General features: G+C 39.5%; 1 protein-coding gene across 7 annotated transcripts in view; it reads left to right on the top strand.

Moving 5' to 3' along the window:
• The window catches only part of GRID1 (glutamate ionotropic receptor delta type subunit 1), a 554,391-nt gene that overhangs the window by 27,093 nt on the left and 506,860 nt on the right, over positions 1 to 20,438 (top strand). Inside the window, exon 1 of one of the 7 annotated variants that reach the window (XM_088059610.1) lies at positions 227 to 244. The exons of the other annotated variants lie outside the window; for them this stretch is intronic. The gene's annotated coding sequence lies outside the window, so the exon portion shown is untranslated. Of the gene's footprint in view, positions 1 to 226; positions 245 to 20,438 lie in introns of those variants that run through there. 7 annotated transcript variants of the gene reach the window in all.

Genomic DNA, 20,438 nt, shown 5'->3' with positions numbered 1-20,438 from the left:
GGGCTGTATCCTCAAGCCATTGCATGAGACTTCTGATGCCAGGATGACCCGCACGTGGTACCCTTTAGAGCAGCATTGCTGTAATTGAGCCCATCACTGCATACACCTGAAGACTTCAGTGTTCCTTTGGAACATCTCATATTGTCTTTACAGTGAGCTGCTTTCTGCTGCTGTTAATTAACGTGGTTTAAACCTCCTTGTCTGGCAAATAGAGCAGTGTGAATAGGGCTGGCTGCAGGTATTGGTAGGTAATGCACTTTTTGTTTGTTGCTGCTGTTAGAGGTGAAAGGGACTTGTGACCCATTCCCTTAAGAAAAGAAATAGTTTGCTAAGCCTGAAGTTATGGAGGCTTATTTAGCGTTTGCCTTAAAGCTGTGCCAGCCTCTGGCTGGGGCAGAGGTCTGGACCTTAGAGAAACAGTTTACCTTGTAAAGAAAGGCCAGCATTAACTTCATGTGGCTTTCAATTAACAAACTTTTGTTAATTGTACTCAGTATGTAAGTATGGGACAGCTGGCACTGCTACCCATGGTTGAAAATTTTCTTTAATGTTTTGGGGAAAATCTCATCCTTGTATGGGACTCAGTACATGTAGAAGCTGTGTGCTGCTTTATTATATGTTTTATATTTATTGCTTATATATTTATATACTTTATCATTTAAATTCTTAAAAAGCTTGTTAACATTGGTAAAGGTATTTTTGACGTAATAGCTGGCCAGTTTGTGTCAGGAATATTGAGGTCTCTTTCATTCTGTTCTTTGTGTCCCCTATATTAAAAAAGCACTGTTATACTAAAGTGAAATGAGCTTTGTGCTGCATGGGTTACAAGGTGCTAAAAGGCAAATGCATTGTCCAGTTCTGCCCTTTTAAATGTTCTTTAGAATAGTCCTCAGGTTCATAATTGTGTTCTATTAAATAACTTTTTGTTTGCTTGTTTAAAAGAATTATGCTGTTATGTAGAGAGTGGATCATCAGACTAAACAATGAAAAAGAATGGACTTTTTTCATATTCAGCTCTTTTTCATGGGGTATTTGTGAGCCTATCTGTACAAGCTTAATCATGCCTTAACCTACTTTTTTGCATTCACTGTGAAATAAGGTTCATAGAGGCTTATGATTGCAACCTTTATTTTGAATCAAGGGGAAGAGAAAACACAACTTGCAAATACTGCTTTGAGACAGTGAGGTGGTACATTCTCCCTAGTTACACAGACAAACCCTGTCTAGCTCTTGGCAGTGTGTATGACTGTACTAGCAAATTTAAGGATACAAAATAATCACTATTTCAGATGCCTGACCAGATTAGAATCACTTTCAAGATGCATTGTCACATTGTGAGCTGGTTAAAATGTTACCTGAGTACAGTAAGGAAAAGAGACCTGGATTACGAGCAGAATTCAAAATTCTCATGTTGGTGTTCATTCTTGCATCGGGGCTTTCTCGAAGCGATTACTGCAGCACTGAGTAATGGTGGTGAGTTCTGTCCCATTGGGAATATGAATGTGGGTCCTGGGATGGTACCAAATTTTGAAGTCTTATCTCCTAGAACAGTAATTCCTATGTCTTCTTTCACCTAGGATGTCTCTTTTTCTGGGATGTTTCAGTGCAAGTAATAAAAAGCAGCTGGGAGAACTCAGTATTTATGTGGACCCTAAATGGGATTACCTGTGATTGGCCTGTCACCGTGGGGAATATTCCCAGATGATAGACAAGCAATGTTGTCCCAGGTAGCACAGAACAATCCTAGTTCACTTGGCTGCTTCTAGACCTTCTTTTTCACCTTCATTCTTCCCTTTTTGATTTGCAAATGAGATGGGGATGAAGGTCAATAGGGCTTTTATGGGTTTATTATGGGCTTCTTTTCCTTTCCCTCTCAATGCATTTTTAAACTACTTCTGCATCCATACCCTGAAAAACTGTGAAAATTAAGTTAAAATAGCCACTCGATCTTCTTCTGTTATGAAAAGAAGTGTTTGAAAAAATTTCTTGTATATGCATGGGACTTTTGTTCCACCTAAATTTCTTCCTGCCTCTCCAGAAAGGGGCAAATAAATTTGATGCTTGAAATTAATCTTTCCTGTTTTGCTAAATGGAAATTCAGCTTTTGCACTCGCTCTCCAGTTAGTTAACACCTTAGGAAATGATGCCATCCTCATTAATGGATTGTTTATTTTGAATCATTCTGAAAGACACTCTGTCATTCTTGGATAGAAATGTTCTGCATAGCAGTACATTTAGTGTGAAATACTTGACATTTTAAAATTTGTTTGAAAAGGGAAATTGATTAAAAAGTTAATTTGTTACAGTTATTTCCATGATGAAAAAATGCAGAGGGTCTTGGGTTCCCATTTTCAGGTCAGGAGAGATTTTAACTTTTACAAATCAAAATAAAAGGGATTTCTACATAATGCATGAATGATTTATTTTGTTGTCCTTTCCTAACTTCTCTTTACTGCAGGTACAGGAGATGAAGGAATAGGCACATGGGGATGCTTGAAGGATTAATAAAATCGTAGAGAGACTTTTACTTCCACGGTAGATCCTCAGTTTGAATCCAGCAGAACCTGTCAGTTCTGAGCACCTGCTTGGTGCTCTTTTGGTCATCACCAGCTCTCTTTATCAGAGGTTGATGACACCACAATAAACATCAACTTGAGCTTAAGACAAATTGAAAAAATTGGTTAGTTTATGAAGATTCTTCATCTGAAGACCTAGTGAGTTTGTGCTATAACCTGGGGAGAGAAGTATCTTTTAGGACTGAAGGGGCTGCTGAATTTCAGCAGCTGTGGAATACAATCCTTGCAATAAACTGAGACTATTTTAGGTCGAGTTAGGCTGGGTCTTTGTCCCCTTTGCTCCTTGGAAGGCTGCCTCAGATTTCTCTAATGGCCTTCTTTCCTGTCTGCTTTGGGATGATTTTCTAGACCCAGGAGCATCTCTGTCCTGCAGGGCAGACTTGGGACACATCACAACAGTTTGCATACGGTTTGAATAGCGCAGTCCAGTGTCAGTAGCAAATGCTCTGGTCACTTAAAAACAGACTCTTGACCCTCTGTGATTAAAAATAATCTATAAGTGACTCCAGTACTTGGACTTCCCTTCTGCTTTAGAAAAGCAGAGGAAGAAAACACATGTTTCTTGTTTTGTTTTGAAAACATCATGCCTTTGTAATAGGTATGACTTAGGAATTAGTTTTAAGTTGTTCGACCTCTGCTTAAATTCAAAATTAGAGTGTGGACATTTCTCAAAACAAAACCACCCAACAAAGAAAATGTTTAAGAAATCAGAAACCATTTAAGAAATCATTTGATGGATTTTAAATTTTATTTTTCTGCTTTGACAACTATTGTGTTAGGGATCATTTCAATTCTGTTTAGAAGAAGTTCAGTTCTAAAGGATAGTTGTAAGATAGCTTTGTGTTTCCCAGGGGTTGGGAATCATGCATGTAATTTTTCAAATGAATGACAAGACTTGGATGGAGTGTGTACTCTTGGAACAAAACTGTCTTGTTAAAAACCACTGTGTTTAGACAGCTTGCAGCAACAGGAGATTAAATTGCTGGATTTGCCTTTTACATAGTTTGATTGATGACAAAACTCTGCTGCAGTATTCATTGTTTATCAAATGCCACTCGGCTAGTGGCACTAACAAAAACAAATATTTATTGGATGTAAGATTAAAAAATGATATTGCAGAAATATGTGACCGGTTTCTGTAAAGATTTCTATACCTCTAGGGCAAAAAGTTAAAATGTGCTGAAACAATGATGTCAGGCACTGTGCAGCATAACCAGGGAGACATCAGGCGCTGCCACCTTCACAGGGAAGAGGTTCTAGTTGGTGATCTCTTACTGAGGGACATTGCAGCTATAACCTGTATGTGTTTATAACATCAAATGCTTTCCCTAAGTGCCTTCTATTCCCCTCCTACTCCTTTCAAAAATAAAACAAGCCCACCCTTGATGGATGTTCTGTTGGTGTCACTCTTTACATGTAGCTTGCTCTGTGAGAGGTTACACCTGTGCATTACAATTGATACCCACCCAGCTGCAGCACTTTTTTATCCACAAGAGGCAATGGAAGCTTATCCATACAATTATCTGCTTTAGGCACTTGAATGTGTTGTTTTGATTAGGGCGGTACTGTGGGCTGTGTTATCGGAGCGAGTGGGAACCTGAAGTTGGCTTATCAAAGTGGTAACCATTTGGGAAAAACATAGTTCTCATATGGTGACAAGCAAATTTGGTATGCTGTCTATACCCCTATGTGTAGAAGAGGATTGGTTTTTAGTATTTTTGTGTATGTGCATAAGAGCAGATTTGGGATTCCATTTCCTCTGTAACTGCACACCATGAATAATTAACAGTTATTACCTGCTTATTTGCAGGGGATCCTCTGTGTGTTTGTAGTTTGGGTTTTCTTTTTTTTTTTTTTTTTTTTTAACTTGCTTAGCTAAATATGGTGTTTGTAAAAAATAAATCTCATATTAGCTGTAGGTTAATGTAATGTGAAAGACATGCTGGGCAAACATCCCCCAGCCAGTCTGGAAACAGCTCTGATCTGTGAAGTGTTATCTTGGCTAGTTTAAATAATTTCCCAGGGAGTCAGTTTGAACTCTGTTCTTTTATTGGTTTATTATTTTTCAGAATGTAATTCTTAATACATTTGTATTCATGGCAATGGACAGTAAGTAATTTAACACCTGCTATCTACAATCTCTGTCAGCAAATGGCCTTCTCCTAGTGGGATTTATAGTTACATTGTCGCGTTTCAAAGGTGGAGAATTCAAATTCTGTTTGCTATGAGCAGAGTTATGTTATGTATTTTCTTTCTCGCTGCCTTTTAGTCTGGCCTTAAACTAACACTGCTTCTTTTATTCCAAAACAGAGAGAAAACCTGATCCTTGAAGGGTTGCAATTATTTTATCCTGTCAAGGTGTTTTTTCTCTCTAAAATAGGAAAAGGTAGGAGTGTGGGGAAGAAAACTAAGCAAAAATTAACCCTTGTGCCACCTTACTTACAGTGAATATTTTGTAGGCTTATTGTCTTAGTCTCTGCATTGTGTTGTCTTATTGATTTTTGAGGAAGAGCTTGTGTGGGGCAAAACTGAAGTGTGAAGATGTAATCCCCAGAGGTAAGGGCTGTATATGTGTGCCTGCACAGTTCCTATTGGTAGATCTGACTTAAGGTCTTTTGCATTGCCTTTCTGTTCTGTTACAACTTCCAGTTCTGGTTTAATTTAAAAATTGTAGAGAAAGTGTAAAATGAGAGGGGAGACTGAGTTTTTGTGTTTTGCTTGTTTGTTTTTGGGTTTCAGTTTGAGTATTTGGTTTTGGCTGTTTTTAAGAGATAAAAGTATCTCTTAATAGCTCTCATTTGCAATAAGTGAATGAAGCCTTTGTGACTGATTCATTTGGTTGTTTGGGGTTTTTTTTCCTATTTTTGTAGTACCTATTCTGTAGAAAGAGGATGAGAGGATGGTAAGCTGCCTAAGGAGGAGCAGTTGTGCACAGTGCCTGGGTGGAACACTGGCCATACAGGAGGATTGCAACAGGTGGGGATGTTTCTCACAGGAGCTGTGATAATTTTGAGCTTGTGGAGAATAGCTGCTTCTGCAGGAGACAGCCAGCAGCCTCACAGGAGCAGTTGGATGGAGCAGCTGAGGAGATGGGACTGAGCTGGGGAGTCAGGTCATGCATTGTTGTCAGATCTAGTGGGAAAAGAAGACTTTAAAAGACCTCAGAGAGCTGCATGTCAGCGGCATCCTGCATTCCATAAGTACACCAGAAAAGACTGGTTTGGGTACTGGAGTCCCCCATCCCTTTTAACTGTGATCCTTTGGCAAGGTAGGCCATGGCAGGGAGTTGGTGTTGTTACTTACAGATGAAGGCTGTCCCACTAACAGGAAAGGACACTGATTTGGTAGCATGTCAGTCTAGTGCAGTGCACTAAAGCACACCTTTGCAAGATAGAACAAAACCAACTCCAAACAAACAAATTATTGGATGGTGTGTAAAATAAAACCCCAGCTCTGCTTTATCTTTGTAGAAGCAAATACAGTTTATAGTTGCTTAAGTAGGGCTTTCTATTACCATATGCTGAATCTTGCAATTTCTCAGCCTTCCTGCTCAGCATCTGTGAATCTCAGTAGCAGAATCGTTGCTTGGAAACTCAATTGTCTTTTTGCATTTACTGCTAGAAAAGAGTTTTCAATTCTGGTAACTTGATTATAATGACTTGTATATAGATCTAAAACTCCTTAGCAAAGGCAGTTTCTTTACTGGCAGGATAAATACCACACATATACAAGAAGTGCTTAACAGTGTTTTCAGCGGGGGTGAAGTTTTTCCAATGTGTTTGTATTGCTATTGAGATATCAAATAAGTTGCATGGAAATCAAGGTATTGTATATGTGCCAGCATCAATGTGCCATTTTGACTTTTTTTTTTTTTCTTGTGGAGTAGAAAACCACCTCTGAGAGTATAGGTTGCCATCACCTGACTACAGACTTCTTTGAGAAGTGTATTATGTACAGTTATTCACAGTTGGCAAGAAGATTTTTGTGGGGATTTTTGGTGGAAATGGAACACTTCATGAGTTTGGTTTCTTAGGGATTCTTAATTCTGAGGGTTTGGTTTGAAGGGAGTGAGAAGGAAACAGTGATCCTTGCCTTGTTTTCTGCATTGCTTTTTCCTCCCTCTCTATTGCCTGAAGTAACATGAATTTCACAAACCTTGTAGGATCAATACTTAAGCTGCATACTAATGTGTTTTGGAGAACTACAGAGAAGGTGGGGAACATGGAATGACTTTCTTTGTTCTTAGTGTGGTTTGAGAGAAAAATAACAGCTGCAGTTGCCACCTTCAGTTGTGCTCAGGAATGTCAGCATCTGAAGGTGGCTTTACCAAAATTAAGAAAACTTACCAGGGCCTTTGATCTTATTGCCATGTGAATTTAAATATTGGATCTTAGGCTGTGTGCTCTAAAAAACATAGCAGGGTTATTTTTCACTCAGCATCCAGGAGTTATTGCAATGACCGAAAATTGAGGTAAATGCCAGAGTAGGCTGCATGAAGTGTTAGATCAATACTTGAAATTGGCACATGGAATGACAGCTTTGAAACTGATGTGCATGTGAGCGTGGTTGATACATGCATTGAGAGCCTTTTAAGAGACGCTTGGGGATTCATTTTGTTTAAAATGGAAGGCAAACAGTATTGATACAACACTCTGTATTACACTTTATGGTAAGTGGTACAAATGAAGGCTTCAAAGAGTATTTAAGTGCTTTATGCTATTTGTTATCCTCTAGACTAGTATTAAAATCAGCATTGTAGGTTACAGAGCTTGTGGGATATGTTTCCCCTTAGGACAGAGAGGGATGGTAGCTTTTGTGGTTTGGCTGGTGCTTGGGTTCTTTTTTTTTCCCTATCTGTGTGGATTTTCATTAGCAATTAAATGTATCTGGACTTCAGAACATCTGTTTAACATGATATGAAGACAGGATTTCTTACATTTGTAACTATTAAAGTTTGGGTATGCACTAGGAAGTTGCCATTTGATCAATATTTTCCCATCACATCTCTTGTAAAATTTAGTGACTTTGACTTTATTTTGTGCACCATGGAGTGGTCTGAAAGTGTGGGATGATATCAAGTATTTAATTATCCCAGGTGTGCCAGTGCAGTCAGCAGCCAGGCTATTTGCACTCCTGAGAAAGTGATTTGGCAGTGAACCGGGATTGTAAACAGTAAAAGGAGAAAAATGTGCTGTTTCAGTACTTTGCCATAAAGGGCTGTTCTTGTTTCCTTGAAGAATGTAACCACTGAAAAAGAATTAGAGCTCCCCAGTTAGAGCCAGCCCCTAGTTGAGGGTTAGGTTATTGTGTTCTGTTTGTAGCTTTGATGTTTCCAGCCAAGGAGGTAGAAGAGAGCAATGTCCTTTCCTCCTTTTTAAATGTCTTTCTTTTTTTTTTTTTTTGAGGATCTGGGATCTTCAATATTGGACCCTTAGGCTCTTTTACTACCATCTGAAGTTATTTATTGTCAAGTAGGAGATAGGACAACAGTTCTTGCAGAATGTTCTCACTAGCATTTTTTTTCTTAAAATTGATCTGCTGGAGAAGATTTCTTAAGGGCATGTGTTCCCAAGCTCTTTCCTATATGAAAATTGCTGCTCTAACTTCTCACTGGACACTTGGAAATTAATTTTTGTGACCCAGTGATGTGTATGTTGTGATGTGTTGCTCTTTTAAAAATCACTTAAATAGTGGTCTGCAATTTTGCTTTGCCATAATACAAAAATTAAGATGACCTACCCTTTTCTGATGCAGGTATTGCTGGAGTCATTAATCCAGGTGTGGTTTTAATGGCCCCTGTTGTTTGTATGTGCTTAGCAGGCTGACCTAATGTCTGAGCATGGAGCTATGTTGAAATTGGCCTAAATGAGGTTAACTGGAAAGAAGGGAGCTGTTGTTGGCATGAAAGGTAGCCTACAGAGAGGTTGAAAGTGAAACTCCAACTTGCTGAGAAGTTCAAGCAGCAAACTGTGAAGTACATTAATTAAATGCTGGTAGCTAGCAGGTGGGGAGCCTATGTTTAAAAAGACAGGAAGTTGTATGGCATTTTAAAGAAAATCTGAGTAAGACTTTAGGAAATAAATTACTTTTTTTTTTTTTTAATATTTGTTCCTTTGCTTTGTTGTAATAAAATTTAAAATAAAAAAAAATTAATATTAAAATATCTCCTCCAACCCAGAGAGCTTTTATTCTCATCTAGAGTTTCCTAAATCTGAAATAGTCCCAGACTCCTGTTGTTGGCACAAGATGGGGAATGACAGTGCCACTGACCACAGCAGAAGGGACATGCTTGGAGTCCTGGCTGAGAACAGTGTAAGTACAGCTGTAACTCTGTGCTAGTATCTTTAATCATACAAAAAGAGGCTTCTTGCAAACTTGATGATTTTCAGGATCTGTAAATATTTCCAGTTGGGGCTGACAGATACTGAACTTGAAACTCTGTGATGTTAAAGATTAAAAAAAAACTTTGGGAGCACTGTATATTTTTTCTACCTTTGTTATACTACACCTTTATGTCTAGAAAATGTGCAGTTAAATCCTTGACCTTTCATATAAAGCTTTGAAAGATCCTGTGGCACTTTACATGAGAATAATGTGACTGCTGTGAGGGGGCTGGTGATTGGTAATTGAATCTAAATTGACTTATTCTGTGATGCACTTCTAAATATTCTGTAAACTTCCTGGTAGCAGAGAATAGGATTTTTTTTTAATTAAAAAAATTAATTTTTAATTTTTTTTAATGCTTCTAATAGATTTTGTAGTAAGAACTCCTATTTACTAGAGAAGAATCTGTCACTACTAGAATGATACAAGTATTTTAAAGATGAAACAGAGAGAAACGTAGAGAGACCCATGCCATACTCACAGGATATTTTTCTCTTCCATCATGCTGGCTCTATCTTGCCATCTTTTGAAGGTGAAGCTCTCTGCCAGCAAGATTGCTTTAGCTTTGAAGGAAATCACACTCTTTGAGAAGTGGCTTGAAGTAGACCTTGTTCTACTCGGCACAAAAATAACAGTATCCTACCCAGAATCAAGAGAGTGTGAAAATGAATTGCCCATATAAAATTTCTATGAATGGATCCTTAGGAAATACTTTTTTTCACTTTTCAAATAGCAGCAGTAAATATATAGCAAGGAATCTGCTGGAAGATGTTCTGCATTTTACCTTCTCTGCTGGAAGACGTTCTACATTTTACTTTCTCTTCTGAAACATTTCTCCAGTTTGCTAAGGTGGTGGAGTTCTTTAGAATATTTTTTAGTGGTGTCATGTGTATTAATTTTACCACAGAAGACATCAAAGAAGAATTTTCATGATTCTGGTTCCAAATTTCACTTTTATACCACTCCAGTTGTATGGGGTTCTTTTACTAGGGAGTAGAAAGAAAATAAACTGTTTTGGAAAGAATTGTTTCTAAGTATGTAAATTGGACAGCAATAAAGTCCTTCCATGCCTTTGTTAGGATACTGGTTTTAGGCACACCATATACACAATGCTAAACTAAGAAAAGTTGCATCTTCATGTAGGCCTTAGTTTTAAGTTTTCTTCAGTGAGGTCAGTGCTTAGGTTGCTTGTGGTCAGAATTCAAAAAGACCTATTGTAAGGTGTAAAAATTTTATCCCATATCTCAAGTAATGGTCTTTCCTCTGTTTAATAACCACCAAGTAGGTTGTTATTCTGTAAGGAAATAACTTACTTATTCTATAAGGTGTTAATATTCTATAAGGAAACACAACACAAAGAGGAAAGTCTCAGAACTAACCAGGTAATTCTGTTCAGAAATAATTTGCTATCTCTTAGGTCCAGGATATATTTTGGGTTTAAGCTTGTTCTTCAGTTTTATCCTGGAGCTGGGACTGCATAAGTCAATTTTCCCTATGTTAGTAGCAAAATCTATGTATTTTCTTAGTATAAATTAAGCAAGAGTTCCTATAAATTCAGTGTAGGAGCAGGGGATCTCGGGAACACGGCATGAGGAGGTGTCTCTTGGAGATTTGGTCAAATAGTCAAATACTGACTGTTTCTTCCTAGCATAATTCTGCTCCAAGATAACACCTAAACAGAGAGAGAGAGAGAGCTTAATAGCAAAATATCTCTTCAAAGATAATTTCTCTAGTAAAATGTGCATTTTTAACAGCACCACCTGGTGACTCCCATAGCAATATTTCCTCATTAAATTATAACTGATGAACTTGTTTCTTTGGGATAGGTCACATAGCTAATTCTCAGTCAATATAATTTTGTCTGTAGCTGGATTTTTTTACTTATGTGATACTGGTCATTGATTTCTCTTTATTTGAGTAGGTTGCTCTTAACTTGCTGTCTGTGACTTTCTACTAAGCCACTTGCTGCTGTGAGCTTTTACAACAGTTAAAACCAGTTTTTAGCCACACACCATTAAATCAAGGTAATTGCAAAATATTTGAGGAGGAAGAGATCACATCAGTCTTCAAAAAACATACAGATGTCCAGATATGTCTAAGATGAAGTTAACTACTATGTGCTAATTGACAATCTATTAATTTCTTTTGTTTTCTGTGTTGTGTCCTGCCTCCCCTGTGGGGAGAGAAGAATTTTGTGAAAAGGCCCTAGCAAGTTAGTTTTGATTATATAACCAGTTCACAACAAAGTGGAAGCTGACTTGCTTAGTAGAACCTCAGATATTAGATAGCCATCTGTTGGGGGTTGGGTGTCCTTCCTTTTGCTGCGTCTCACCTATGGAATTTTTTGCCCATTAGTTGCAGGGAAATCTGGCTGCTGGTACTTGGTGGATGCTTGAGAAACACAGGGAGTTGGGCTGGGGGGCAGGGGGAACAGAAAAGGGGAGGGCAGGGGCAGCTGGGGGCTGGATGGTTTCTTGGGCTGGAGAGTGAGACACTCTCTCAGAGCTGTTGCGGCTTGGAGAAGGGAATTTGCCATCACCCAGACAGAGCTGCTGCTGCTTCCTCTTGTTCTTCGTTGGTGGCCTCACACCCCCTGTCCTGCCGGGACGTGTGGCAGTGCCAGGCACCGCCGCGGAGCTGCTGATACACCTCAGCCACCGGCCCGGGATCTCAGCTCATCCCTGCTGATACACCTCAGCCACCGGCCCGGGATCTCAGCTCATCCCTGATGATACACCTCATCCACCGGCCCGGGATCTCAGCTCATCCCTGCTGATACACCTCAGCCACCGGCCCGGGATCTCAGCTCATCCCTGCTGATACACCTCAGCCACCGGCCCGGGATCTCAGCTCATCCCTGCTGTTCCAGCCGGCTGTTCCTCAGAGCCCTGCAGGAGCACCGGGACTGACTGCCCGAGGGGTTTGTGAAACAAAGCCTCTCCTCCATCCCTTCCCGTCTCAGCCGAGAAAGCTGTCACGGGGTCCCTGGTTCTGTTTTCTTGCTAATGCTGTAGTTATTGTTGTTTGTGTACCTTGTTATAAATACTAGTAAAGAACTGTTATTCCTATCCCCAGATCTCTGCCTGAGAGCCCCTTGATTTCAAAATTATAATAATTTGGAGGGAGGGGGTCTACATTTTCATTCCAAGGGAGGCTCCTGCCCTCCCTACCAGACCACCTGTCTTCCAAACCAAGACACTATTCAGACTCTGCCTCTAATATAGATAGGATTCTAATAAAATGTTTCAGGCTTATGAAAATAAGAAATAGAATATTTCAGGCAACGTGTCTGTAGTTTTATCATATCCCCCATGAAGTCACTTTATGAGCTTTGAGCTAATACCAGCTGCAGGTTAGAACTGGAACATTAATAGTAAGCTGAACCTGTCATGCAGGGTGATTATCTAGAAGATCATTTTAATACAAGGACCCATAACCACCAAGAAGAAAGCTTAAGGGTTCTTGAAAGTATTGCAGGGACAGCAGTGAATAAAGGGTAAGGCTTCTTTTCTGCTTTTCCTTGTAGGCTTTTCTTCTGTTGTCCTGAAAAGGCCAAATGTGACCTGGCATGGCAGGGGTGACCAGGTCCCAGTGAAGTCCCATCACTGGTCCCCAGAAGGATGTGCAATGTGGGTGTAGAAAAAACAAGGTAGAAGGTCACTGACAATTTATTTATCCTAATGAAGCAAGGGGATCACAGCTGCATAAGAACTGCAAAAATCTGCTGTTAAGTTGAAGTAGCAGTTTCCCAAGACACCAATTGTAAGAGGCAATACTTTGGACTTCAGTGATTTAAAAGGCTCTAATTCTCTGGACCTATTCAGTCAAAGTTACCACAATAAAGTTTATATGAGAAAACACAACAAATAAGTTTGCAGCTGCTTTAAAGACGAGTTTGACCTGTGATTTAAACAGGGTAATCAGGGAAACCTCTGAAATTTGTGATTTAACTTTTTTTTGAAGTGATCTTATTGTAGCCTGCAGGAGAGGATCAATAGCAGGTAAGAGAAAAAGACTTGCCCCTGCTTAGAAGGGAGGTCTGCTCTTGGTTTGCAGGACTGATTTAGTTCTATTCTGTAAGAAGAGATTGGAGGAGATTGAACAAATGGCTCTGGCTTTACTTGGACTTAACTGAGAGATGTTTAAGAAATTGGCACTAGAGGTGCAATACATTAGTCGTGTGGTATGTGGAATTTTTGGGAATTATTTGTTTGTTGGTAATTTTTTTTTTAAGTCTTCAGAGAAGATGACACTTGCAGACAGCGCTTGAGTTGTTCCTAACACTAGCAAAGAATGATTAGCTTGAATTTTTCCTGCTAAATGTAGGGAATTGGTAACCGAGTAACGATTGACGTGATCGGCTTGTTGTTTAATTTCAGTTTCTTCTTCTTGTCCTCATATCATGGACAGGATGAAAGTTAGCATCTAGAACAGACAAAAGAAGAAGGGTTCAGTGTAAATGTGTCTTGCACATGCTCTTAGTCCATGCAAGCCCCTACAGCAGTCCTGTAAATGAAAAATGCTATTTGGATACATAACAGCATCCAAAATTCTGTGGAAAAATACCTTTGGACATACCTCTGCCCACTTACTCCCAAACTTCTTTGGACCCCGTCTTTGTATTGCAATATTAATTTGGGTTTTAAAAACTGAATGTTGAGCTGTGGGGTGTTATAGTTGGTGCAGTGCTTGGGTAGACATTTAGTAAGAAGTGCTTCTTGCTTCCAGCAGAAACAGAAGTGGACATGCAAAGCAGTGGAACAGATGAACAGATTTTCTTCAGGGATGTCTAGAAGTGTGTGGGAATTTCCTCCTTTCTGCTTACTACAGAAAGATGCAAAATGCATTCCCTCCCCCAGACTGCATGCTGGATGAGTTTTAATGTATAATTTGTGGAATGCTTTGCAATTTATTTTGACACAAAGTCGATGGCACTAGCTAGAAAGAAACTTCTTTCAGAACCGAGCTTGTAGGGAGGAATTCCCCAGCAGCGTTCCCACGAAGCACGTGGCACTTGTGTTGCTGCTCTCCGGTTCCCTTCCCTGCCGGTACAGCAGGCACAGGTGGAGCCTTTCTGTCCTCAGCTTTTCCGAGAGAGACAATGACTTTTGTAGACGGGGGATGGCACTGTTGCACTGTAGCTTCTCAGCCTTCAATCCAAAATGTCTCTATTTTTAAAAAGGGCTTGGTATTTACCAGGAAGGGACCAGATGCATTGCTGCAAGATTTTCTTGAAATAATTCTGTGTAAAATAACAGATTTAGGTTTCTGAGAAGTTCATATGTTGATAAAACCTCCAGAAGAATGTGTCAGCATGCGTCTAAATTGAATGTTAGCAGTGGACACAGTTTAAGGCATTCTTATTTATTTTAGATTTAAAATGAAACCAGCAAGCACTTAAACTCCTCTCTACCTTTCTTTTATTCTAGAGAATGCAAACTTTGTTTGTCGGAAGATTTAACACATTGTTTTCTGCAATTCACCCAGAAATTCCTTAGGTCAGGAGGCCAGTTCTGAAGGATGCCTGGTCCACACAGGCAGACACCTGTGCTGGCTGTGGAAGCAGCATTCAGTTTGCTTGTCTTGGCTCACCACGGTTGCAGGAATATGACTAGATGGACTTTGGAGGGATGGGCTTTTGCCATGTAAGGCAGTGCAGATCTCGATCAGCACCTTCAACTTCAGCTGCTAGATGAGTTCAGTTGGAGCTGTCACTTGTGCACATGACAGCAAGGTATTTAACCCTGCTTCAGTCATGCCATGATCCTCAGATGGAGTGCCATCTGGGATGTGTTAGTAACAACCTCAGTCTCGAGGTGATGAAAGTGTAGGTAACAACGGGAAAGTCTGCGTTCAAAATACAGATGGTAGGAAAAGCTGAGCAGGCTGTTGCTGAAATTAACTCAACAGCTAGGTCCCTTTTCTTGGAGGAGCACAGCCACCTCTCTCTTCTAGAGGTGCTCTGTGACTCCCTTAGTTTTACCTGAAGGGTGCCTGTCTCCTGTTTACCTGCATCTTTGTTCCAGCAAGGCCTGGGCTGTATCCTGAATGTAAACCTTGCAGTTTGGATGAGGTATAGCTGTAAAGCTGATACATCTCAGTGCACAAGGAACACTGGCATCTGTGTTTCCTCCCCAGGCCCCCTGTCACTGACCAACCACTTCAAACTGGCGATGTGAAATCTCTAGTGGAAAAAAAATAAATAAAGGACCGAGTCCAAGACAATCGGCAGGAACACCATCTGAAGTGAAAATATGAAATTTCTGAAAAGTTAAACTGCCTCAAAGTCTTTATCTTTCGCCCTGTTTTTAATTTTTTTGTTTTGTTTTTTTCTCACCCTGAAAATGTATGACTGACTTAACTGAATCTGTGTGATGAGACATCATGAAGTATTTTTGGGAGGGGAGAGGGAAAAGATACAGATAAATCTGGTTAGATCATTTCACTGGCACTGCATTAAAAAAAAAAAGTTTCAACATGACATTTTATTTCAAAAGTAAATTTAATATGTTTACTATGCTTAGTTTTGGACAACAAAACTTCTTAGCTTGTACCCACTTCTCCTCAACCTTCCTGTCAGCTGTGGGAAGAACCGAGAGAGTGAGATGCTTTACTGGAGCCTGTTTTTTCACTGGAAGGACAGGCCCTATTGCTGCCTGATGAGGTGTGTAGGTGACTCAACTCTGAGGCCTTCCTACTCTGAGGAAGTCAATTTGTTTTCTGGACAAGATAAATCAGATTAGAGATAACCTGTATGCTTTTGTGAGAGTATCAAAGGCAGCCAATCAAGCTAATAATAGCAGCATTATTACAAGACACCTGATTCTCATCCATCAGAAAGAGATAATTAGCTAAGATGTCCCTTGGATTATTCTAAATCCAGACCTAGAATACAAGGGTCAGGTGCAGGGAAGACATATATACTCTAGGAGCAGTTTCACCATCTGCCTTGAGAGAGGAGATGAAATGTTGGTTGGTTATTTTGCTGTACTCTGGTGGTGGTTTGTGAAATTTCAAAACTCTATTCAGCCAGTCTTTCCTGGGGTGCTGAGGGCCACTGCTGGCCAGGAGTTTGATAGCTTTCCTCAGGACTCCTTTAGAAAGATATTACTTAGGTTCAGAGGAAGAGGTGCTAAACTTTTGGTTTTTCTCCCTAGGAGTCTGTGAATTTTAGTGAGTCAGTAATTAGTTTGGAACAGGCTCAGGGCAAGCAGAGCAGCCAAGGTGTTGTCTCAGATTTTCTCATCTACCTGCTGGCCATGCAGTGCCACTACAATCATGTTCATCATGTGTTACCCTGGTAATAGCATGAATAGAAATGCACTAAAAGAGTTCCAAATTTGTTTAGTGTGGGGGCTTTCATACTAATGGTAATATTCTTTCAAGTGATATTTGGGACAAAGCTTTTTGTTCTGTGTTCTCTTTGTTGTTTGGGTCTGGTTTTTGAACTTTGAAGAAAAGTTCCTCAAAAAATATGTTGGGGCAAAGTGGATTTTTTTGCCTTTAAACTTCACCTGATCATACAATATGTGGCTGTGTGTGTAGTTAGGTGATGACTTCTTCTTGGGAATAGGGAATGGAAAGAAAAGACCTTTAAAGATAGAAGCACTACTGGAAAATTATTTCATTTGAGGTAAATGGATGATCACCAATGATGATAATTTAACTTGAAACAGGTAAAGCTAGCCTAGAAAAATAATTAAAATTGTATTGTAAATCTAGTGACAATGAAGCAATAAAGGAGTGAAGAGAAATAATTTAGAGGAAAAATAGTTATCTGTATTTGTAATGCCAGACACTTTTTTATAGCTATTAACATGATTAGAACTAGAGGTATAATCATTCCCATTTCAGAAACGAGGAAAGATTGCACAGGTGCCCAAAGACTTCAAGTTTACTCACTACTGCATTACGGTCAAGGCCAGGCCTCCTAAAAATATTAGAACACAATATTACCTAGGAGTTAAAGAAGAATTCAATTTTATCACTTTAAAAAAATTATTAACTCAACCTAGGACTTCAAACTCACTGTATGTATTAGGAAGAGTCCTATGGAACGTCAAACAAAACTCGAAATGTTCTGTGTTAGGAACAGGCCATGGTACTGTACTCCTTCACCTCACTTTGTTCTTTCTCCTGAGAACACTGACATCTCACTGGAACATCCTATCTGAGCCCCAAGTGTCTCGCCTGTCATTCAGGATGAGGAAGCTCCATGTGAAACTAATTTAGGATATGTGGCACTTATGCATTAAGTGCTGCTGAATTTGAGCTGAGTCAAAATGTTGATGATTTACCCTGCACTGAAATGAGGCTGATGATCTGTAGTAGTTGAATTCTTATTTCAATACTTAGTTGAAGATGCACTGTTTATTTTAAAACTATTGAACTTTGGGGTTCTGATAAGGTTTTGAAAGGCAGCTATGAAATGTCCTGATTGTGTATCTATCACTGCTAGAGATGAATCAGAACCTTGGAGGGAAATACTATTGGATTCCAGTTGTTTAACAGCTAAACTTGGTTCTGAATTGCTGTACCTTAGATATGCATATCTCTACATGGTGGCCTATCTGATTATAGAGAATATTCAATTTCAAAGAATCCTAGTTTGGACTTCAAGGTTGTCATGGAGTTACTTTACCTTTAAGAAAGTTTTAAGTTGCTGGGATCTGCCTGGCGTCTTTTCTCCTGACCAATTATCGGTCATTGCTGAGAATTGACAGCAGTTTAGGCCATTGAAAAGTGGGATCAACTTGTGAACTCTACCTTAAAGTGTAAAACCAGAGCTCTCTTGGTTCTCTTTGTTTCCTGGCTGGGAAGGGCGGCAGAGCTCCAGGCCTCCCGTTCCCTGCCCAGGCCATGCGGCCGGGCGGGGACTGGGCTGGGCCCAGCGTCTCCCGGCCGGGGGATGCGGGCCCTGTGGAGGGGGTTTTCTCCGGGCTCCGGCCGGGCCGGGCCGAGCCGATCTCTGGCTCGGCTGCAGGTTTTTTGCTGTGGCTGGATTCACTGGAGACTGCTGAGTGAAGAAGGAGAAGGGCTCTGGGCCTGCAGCGGGCTGGGCGTGGCGACTGCACTCTCCAGAGCAGCCATGAGGAACTTTCCATCGCAGACGGCTCCAGCTCCTGCACCGGCCGAGGCCACAGAACTACCTACAACAGCCTGGGCAAGATTTTAACTCTTTCATTTCCCAGATGAGACTTGCGGATTAATCTTTTTATCCAGACAGAGAAAAGAGAGTGATCAACATGAAAAGAGACTTTATAAACTACTAGTGACAGGAAAGAAAAGAAAAGGTAGAGAATTAAGAAGATGCTTTAATTAAGCTGAAATATCTTTCTGTTAAAACTATGGAAATGGACAATAAGGTCTTGAAAACGCTCCTTTAATTCATGACAGTATATAGGGAGGAATAGAGTGTTCAAAGTGTAAATTTTGAGTAAAAAGTAGAGTAATTATGGTACAGTGAAGTGCTGGAAGATTTGAAGCCTTGAGAGGCAATGAGAAAACTGTTTTCTAGTGAAGCTCACGAAAACAGATGAAGAAGACTTTTTGCCTTTGAATAACTTATCCTTAAAAATCCCATCCCTAGACTCATGGCCCATACACACTTGAGAGTGATGTGAAAATGGGAGGAGTGGGCTCTAATAACAGCAGCTCTGGGCAGCTAACATTAGAGCAATGGAAAACTATAAGAAAAATAGTTTTTCTTGTGAGAAACTCCATAAATTAACAGGAAGAAACTTCTGTTTCTCTATAAAGACTGGTGAAAAGACTGTAGCAAGAATTGGGACTGTTTTAACCATCAAAGTTCCAAAGGTTTTGTCTCTTTTGTCATGTGAACAAGGGAATAGTGGGTAGACAGGGCATGAAAAGGTTTTTTCTGGAAGTTTATTCTGGTGTTCTTATTGTAGTTTGTCAATAAACTTTCTTTTTTTTTCCCTTTTAAGTTTTATGCCTGTTTTGCTCTTGTTCTAATCCATATCTCACAGCAAGAAATAAGTAATTTTCTTAGTTATTGGTTTAAAACCACGACAAAGGTGTAAATTCTGTCTAAGCTGTTTGGATAGGGATTTTGGACATAAACCTCATAAAGTCACTGTTAAAAAATTAACTCTACCTTATTTATTCCTTTACAGAGGGAGTACTTACACCAACAAGATTAGGTTTCAGATTTATGAATAAATACTCAGAATTTTCCTTCCAAACATCATGTTTAGTGTTGCCTCTAAATGTTTCATTTAAACTACAAGCTTGAAATATTAATATTTTTTCTTCCCCTGGACGTAATTTCCTTTAAATTACACGGTATTTATATGCAGGAAAACAAAATAAGGAACAATTTCTTGGAAGACACTGGGTTTCTAAGTTCTGGGTCTGTGACTATGAAACATTTTTATAGTTAGTCTGAGACTCCACAGATTTCCTAGTACAGAATCGATGTTTCCCTGAGGAATGCAAGGCTTTGCTGCTGGGCTTCCCTGAACAAGTCCATTCCAACTTTCTGCCTAGAAATGTGGGCACATGTGGGTGATGTGGGTGAAGTAATGCCTTTGTTTTTAAAGCATGTGTTTGCCACACATGCCAGGAGACTGAAGATTTTTTTTTTTTAATTATGTTCATTGAATAACAGAGTAGCAGTTTAAACTGAACTTGCTAAAGAGTTTAAAAAAGGCAAATGAAAATCTGCTGGAACTAAGTGCATAAGGAACTGAGCCATTTTTGGATATGCTTTATGACTAGCAATGGTTATTTGAGAATATAATATACTTTTATCTTACTACTGGGAAAGTCAGTTGCCCTTTTTTTTAATTAAGAGAGTTTTTTGCATTTTCTTCTGAAAGTTTTTTTGTACCAGCTGTATAATATGAAATTAATTTAGAAACTCTCTGATGTGCTTTGTGAACTGTCTCACAGTGAAGCCTAGTGTGGTACTTAAGCCTATTTACGGTGTCTAGGTCCAAGAGCCATATAAAAGGTTCTCTCTGTTTTGTAGGGTCTGTATGACCACTGCTGATGGAAATTGTGCTTCATAATCTGTTAAACAATTTGTGTTGATGCCTAAAGTAACTAACAGCATGATGTATTTTGGTTGTTAAACTGTGTATTGCAAATAAAAGATCTGTTTCAAGGAACTGGTTGAGTGATCCTGTTTCCCTCTCCCATTTGGTGACTTGGGTTGCCATGCTGTCTGAAGGTAGCAGAACCAAATGTCTCCCAATGCAACTGTGATTTAAACCTGTGAAAATAAAGTGTGAGTGATGGCCACATTACGACTGTTTTTCAGGATGGCTTTTTTCATAAAACTCTTACAACTCTCAAATAAATAAGGCCACTTTAAGCCACTTTACCATGATCACTCATAATTTGAAAATAAAATATGCATTTTCACTTCTTAGGATTGGAAATAAGTGCTTCAATTATCTTTTCATACACCTGAGAGTGTTTGATCATCAATTAATACTGCTTGCCTGAAAAGAA

This window comes from Pseudopodoces humilis, chromosome 9 (assembly GCF_049639895.1).
Source record: "Pseudopodoces humilis isolate 2021_Gansu_Grassland_sample_001 chromosome 9, ASM4963989v1, whole genome shotgun sequence".
Lineage (NCBI taxonomy): Eukaryota > Metazoa > Chordata > Aves > Passeriformes > Paridae > Pseudopodoces > Pseudopodoces humilis.
Note: the sequence above shows the minus strand (reverse complement) of the source record. Positions and strands in the feature narration are given on the sequence as shown.